Consider the following 7,104-nt stretch of genomic DNA (forward strand, 5'->3'; position numbering starts at 1 on the left):
TTTATTTCATTTGGAGTCCCTGAGCCAAATGACCGACAGTAACCTCCCCGCACACACACACACACACACACACACCTTCCTCATCCTCCTCTTCCTCACACTCATCTCACACCTCATACAGGTTCAGGAGCACTCTTACCTCCTATACAGGTGCCTCTGCTCAGAGATAAAGCATTATCTGTGTGTGTGTGTGTGTGTGTGTGAATAAAACCAGACATCCATCTGATAGGTCACGTGATAAAACATTAAAAGCTACTGACATGCCATGCATTATACAGTATATAACTGTATCACACAGTCTGGTCTATTAGCTCAGGGTGTGTCTAAGGACATCATTCTCACAATTTTATATTTATAATTTGTTCAACATCCACAATGTATTATTTCTACATACAGTGGGGGTCAAAACTTTTGAGAATGAAAGAAATATAAATTTTCACAGTCTGCTGCTTCAGTGTGTGTAGATCTTTGTGTGAGATGTTACTGAAGTGTAATTACACACATTTCATAGGAGTTAAAGGTTTTTACTGACAATAACATGAGCTCTATGTAGAGACTCGGTGTCAATCATCTTCTGTTCCACACCCGGTCAGTATTTGTGTGTTTGTGTTTGTCCACTCGTCTCTTGAGGGTCGACCACAAGTTCTCAGTTGGATTAAGATCCGGGGAGTTTCCTGGTCATGGACCTAAAACTTGAAACATTTTGTTCCCTGAGACACTCAGTCATGACTTTTGCTTCATGGTGAGAAGCTCCATCATGTTCATCACCAGGCTGTTGTTGGATGGCTGGGAGGAGTTTCTCTCAGAGGATGACCTCACACATGACTGGTCTCAGGAGGCTTTACTGTTGGTGTGATACAGGACTGAAGGCAGAGCTCACCTTCTCTTCTTCGGACAAGATTTTTCTCTGGATGTCCCAAACAATCTGAAAGGGGACTGATTATAGAGAAGGTCTTTACTCCAGTCCTCATCATATCAGTCCCTGGACCTTTTACAGAATATCAGTCTGTCCCTTTAACTCTTATGAAATGAGTGTAATTATATTACAGTAGACCAGAGTAACATCTAATACAAAGATCTAAAAACACTGAAGCAGAAGACTTAATTTATATTTGTGTTACACAAAACTTTTGGCCCCCATTGTATATATGTTCAAACTGCAAAATAAATAATAATATTAAATTCCTAATTGGCGTTCCCAAATTGCCAATATTTATGTATAAATATTCAATATATATATGTTTGTGTGTGTGTGTGTGTGTGTGTGTGTGTGTGTGTGTGCCCTGGATTGGCCCCCTGTCCAGGCTGTACCCTACCCCGTGCTCTAAGTCTCCTGGGATAGGCTCCAGGTCCCTGTGACCCTGAATACAGGATAAAGTGGTAGAGAAGATGTGTGAGTGATATATTTTATATTTATAACTACACTAGCAATATCTTTAACAGGAAAAAGGTTGTTGTTTTACAACTTTAAATATTTTTTAAAGCATTAATCTAGAACCAGTTGTAGTTAATAAATAAATGAATAAGTACATGAAGATTCTGATTAACTCAGGTGTTTGTTAAATATTTTACAAACTGAGCCAGAATTCTAAAATGAATAAACAGCTCCTGGAGCACAGCGCTGCCTCTGGCTGACTGAATAACTGCGTGTGTAACAGTTCAGGAAACACTGAAGACCTGAATCTGTTTATTCACCGCGCAGGGGCTTAACGCCGGTAACGGTGGAGCTCACACCTGTACCTGCTCTGGTCATGTGACCTCTAGGTGTCACTGTTGGGGGCGGAGCTTTTTCTTACAAAGCCCCAAAATTATGGAACAGTCTTCCAAATAGTGTTCGGGACTCAGACACAGTCTCAGTGTTTAAGTCCAGGCTAAAAACCTATTTATTTAGCCAAGCATTTTTATAAATAGATTTGCCATAGGTAAAGGAGCAGATCTGGGGGACTCATGGACGTAGAGTATTATGGTGAACTGGTATGTTTGGATGCTGTCTTCCTCACTCTCATTGATCACTCAGGTTTGCTGACGGTGAGGTGATTGTTTGCTTTACATCTCAGTTCCCCATCATGTCTGTGTTTCCTTCTGGCTCTCCCTTTTAGTTATGCTGTCATAGTTAGTCCTGCCGGAGTCTCTGCTTGCACTCTACAGTTAATATACATTCACATTATACATTGTGTGACTGTGACCATACCTAACTGTTATCTCCCCTCTCTCTCTCTCACTACACATGTCTCTCCTGAGCTGCCAGTGATCCAGACCCCCTCTGTCCTCTGGACCTGTCTGATTGGTCATGGTGTCCGTCTTCTGGTTGGAGATCTCCTTACATGGACACCCGGTGTAGTCTGTCTGGGATGCGTGTGGTGACTGTGGAGGGTTCCAGTCTGGTTCCTCTCAAGGTTTCTTCCTATTATCATCTCAGGGAGTTTTTCACCACAGCAACATTGTCCTCGGCTTGTCCATCAGGGACGTTCTAATCATTCTGATTCACACACATTCACATTCCATACACACTTCCATTATTTATTTTGATTGTGTAGAGCTGCTTTGCGACAGTGTCAACTGTTAAAGGCACTATACGAATAAAATAGAACGTTATTACAGTGGAGTGAGGAGTTGTTAGTGGAACATGAGTGTAAGGAGTCTCCAGTGCGAGTGCTGTGGAACAGGTGAAGCTGTGACTGTAATCTTCAGGACAGACGAGTTCACACTGAAACTGTTTCTTAGTAATAACATGAATAAGATGGGGTTTGTTTCTGCAGTTTTTTTATGTCTGTGAAGATTCCCAGTCGTCATGTAAAGTTCTCTGGAAGTCGAGTCATGACGACTCTTCAGTTTGGTGAGAAGAATTAACTCAGCACTTGTCCAGTTTTTTCTCCAACAAACAGTTGAACTGCTGCTACAGTAATTAGCCGACATGTAAAAGAAATAAAACACCATGAAGAAAATGAGAAGAATATAGAAATAACTGCATTCATCGACTGCACACACACACACACACACACACACACAGATCACAGTTGTGTGGTTTGGCTTATGAAGCATGAAGGTTCCCAGATGGTTATGAGTTCAGATCTCATCAGAGATTTAGCTCAGAGTATAAAATACAATAACACAATGAAGTCAGTCATGAGGGAAATGTCACACATAAAGGAAACGCTAACCTCAGTGCGAGGGGAAGTGGCGAGTTCAGGGCCGCGTGAGAGGAGAGCGCCGTCGATCCGTAACACGTTCACTTCACTGTCAATAACCCAGGGTTACTGGGGTTCAAACCTGGACCTGCTTTAATCGACTGGGAGGACTGGTGCTGGTTCCTCTGATACACTATAATAATCACCTGCTGAGGAACTAAACACGTCTTAAATGTAACTCAACGTCTCTGTGAAAAACAAACAAACAAATAAACAAACAACACTTTCCAAATCTATGGTTTTGTCTAGACAGCATTACTGACGCGCACCGAAGCCAATGTTTAATCTATTCTATAATCATAATTAACCATTCCATGAAAATATTGCAGAAAGAGAGACGTGTGTGTGTGTGTGTGTGTGTGTGTGTGTGTGTGTGTGTGTGTGTGTGTGTGTGTGTGTGCTCAGTGTATGAACAGTGTATGAACAGTGAGGTCAAGACTGAACTGCACTTCCTTCTCCACTGTCAAAAACATCAACACATAATTCACTGAGATTATCACACACACACACACACACACACACACACACACACACACACACACACACACACACACTACCCCAAATTAACAGATGGTAAGAAAATCTGAATAATTTTAGGACCTCACTGGTGCCCTCGCTGCAGTGTGTGAGACATTAAGACACAGTGCGAGACAGAACGTGAGACAGAACACGAGACAGAACACGAGACAGAACGTGAGACAAACCCTGCACATCCCAAAGTAACTACGATTTAACATCACTACTGATCTGGTTAAATGATAGTTGTTGTTATTGTTGTTAATATTGGTGCGTTTTTGATGTTGTTTTTTGGTCGTTTACACCATGATACTTCATATCTAATATGTTTATAATGTTTATACAATCAGATTGATGTGAGAAAGACACATACAGTAGAGAGGGAGAGAGACAGATAGAGACAGATAGAGACAGACAGACAGACAGAGTGAGTGAAGTAGTGAGAGGCAAGGCAAGGCAAGTTTATTTGTAGAGCACATTTCATACACAGTGTTAATACAAAGTGCTTTACACAGAAGAAAATAAAATAAACATGAAATAAAATAAAAGATAATAGCAATAAGACATTTTAACAAAAACCTTTAAATTTCATTTAAAATAAAAATAAATGCAGTTTGCAACAAAACTTTAAACTAATTAAAATTTAATTAAAAATAAAAATAAAAGACTAATTAAAACTAATAAAAACATAATTTAAAATAAAAATAAAACAGTTAAAGAAATTAGATAAACATAAAATAGTCAGTTCGGACGTAGCACAGTGCTCATTGAATAAACACACAGCTGAACAGATGAGTTTTGAGTCTAGATTTAAATGTGACTAATGTTTTATCACATCTGATCTCTTCTGGACGCTGGTTCCAACTGCGGGCAGCATAATGGCTAAAGCCGACTCCCCTTGTTTAGTGTGAACCCTTGATATTTCTAACTGACTCGATCCTAACAGTCTGAGAGTCTGTTAGGGTTATATTCAGTGAACATATCTGTAATGTATTTAGGTCCTAGGCCATTAAGTGATTTATAAACAAGTAAAAGTACTTTAAAGGTACAGTAAAGGAGAGGTACAGTAATGAGAGGTACAGTAATAAGAGGTACAGTAATGGGAGGTACAGTAGTGAGAGGTACAGTAGTGAGAGGTACAGTTATGAGAGGTACAGTAATGGGAGGTACAGTAATGAGAGGTACAGTAGTGAGAGGTACAGTAATAAGAGGTACAGTAATGGGAGGTACAGTAATGGGAGGTACAGTAGTGAGAGGTACAGTAATGGGAGGTACAGTAATGGGACCAAGTCGCTCTGGATAAGAGCGTCTGCCAAATGCCTAAATGTAAATGTAAATGGTAAGGCTTGAGTGCCCATAATTCTGACACCAGTTTATTGGTGTATAACTGATAATCAATGCTATGTTAGTCAATGCTATGTGTTAATGTTACATGGTGCTAATATTATGGGCCAGGGGTAGCTCAGTGGTTAAGGCATTGGATTACGGTACAGTAATAAGAGGAGGTACAGTAATGGGAGGTACAGTAATAAGAGGTACAATAATGGGAGGTACAGTAATAAGAGGTACAATAATGGGAGGTACAGTAATGGGAGGTACAGTAATAAGAGGTACAATAATGGGAGGTACAATAATGGGAGGTACAGTAATGGGAGGTACAGTAATAAGACGAGGTACAGTAATGGGAGGTACAGTAATAAGAGTTATGGGAGGTACAGTAATGGGAGGTACAGTAATAAGAGTAATAAGAGGTACAGTAATGGGAGGTACAGTAATAAGAGTAATAAGAGGTACAGTAATAAGAGTAATAAGAGGTACAGTAATGGGAGGTACAGTAATAAGAGTAATAAGAGGTACAGTAATGGGAGGTACAGTAATAAGAGTAATGGGAGGTACAGTAATGGGAGGTACAGTAATAAGAGTAATAAGAGGTACAGTAATAAGAGTAATAAGAGGTACAGTAATGGGAGGTACAGTAATAAGAGTAATAAGAGGTACAGTAATAAGAGTAATAAGAGGTACAGTAATGGGAGGTACAGTAATAAGAGTAATAAGAGGTACAGTAATAAGAGTAATAAGAGGTACAGTAATGGGAGGTACAGTAATAAGAGTAATAAGAGGTACAGTAATAAGAGTAATAAGAGGTACAGTAATGGGAGGTACAGTAATAAGAGTAATAAGAGGTACAGTAATAAGAGGTACAGTAATAAGAGGTACAGTAATGGGAGGTACAGTAATAAGAGTAATAAGAGGTACAGTAATAAGAGTAATAAGAGGTACAGTAATGGGAGGTACAGTAATAAGAGTAATAAGAGGTACAGTAATAAGAGTAATAAGAGGTACAGTAATGGGAGGTACAGTAATAAGAGTAATAAGAGGTACAGTAATAAGAGGTACAGTAATAAGAGGTACAGTAATGGGAGGTACAGTAATAAGAGGTACAGTAATGGGAGGTACAGTAATAAGAGTAATGGGAGGTACAGTAATGGGAGGTACAGTAATAAGAGGTACAGTAATGAGAGGTACAGTAATGGGAGGTACAGTAATAAGAGTAATAAGAGGTACAGTAATGGGAGGTACAGTAATAAGAGGTACAGTAATGGGAGGTACAGTAATAAGAGTAATGGGAGGTACAGTAATGGGAGGTACAGTAATAAGAGTAATGGGAGGTACAGTAATGGGAGGTACAGTAATAAGAGTAAAAAGAGGTACAGTAATGGGAGGTACAGTAATGGGAGGTACAGTAATAAGAGTAATAAGAGGTACAGTAATAAGAGTAATAAGAGTAATAAGAGGTACAGTAATAAGAGTAATAAGAGTAATAAGAGGTACAGTAATAAGGGGTACAGTAATAAGAGGTACAGTAATGGGAGGTACAGTAATAAGAGGTACAGTAATGGGAGGTACAGTAATAAGAGGTACAGTAATAAGGGGTACAGTAATAAGAGGTACAGTAATAAGAGGTACAGTAATGGGAGGTACAGTAATAAGAGGTACAGTAATAAGGGGTACAGTAATAAGGGGTACAGTAATGGGAGGTACAGTAATAAGAGGTACAGTAATAAGAGGTACAGTAATGGGAGGTACAGTAATAAGAGGTGGGCCCCACTCGGTGTCGCCGCTTTAAGGCTGCAGTTCTGTGTTTTTGAGTGAATTATTAAAACACAGGAATAAACACAAACCTGCGCTTTACTGCATCACACACACTGTGTACAGGAGTGTGTGTGTGTATTGTTGTTTAATTATGACGAACACACACACACACACACACACACACTAATCCGTCGTTTTTCAGGCAGAGCTGCAGTTTGCCCGATAGTAACCTCAGAAAGCGGGGGGGAGGGGGCGGGGCTAAATATAACTCTGTACATAAACACACAAGATCACATGAGAGAACAAA

The sequence above is a fragment of the Clarias gariepinus genome, chromosome 20 (assembly GCF_024256425.1).
Source record: "Clarias gariepinus isolate MV-2021 ecotype Netherlands chromosome 20, CGAR_prim_01v2, whole genome shotgun sequence".
Lineage (NCBI taxonomy): Eukaryota > Metazoa > Chordata > Actinopteri > Siluriformes > Clariidae > Clarias > Clarias gariepinus.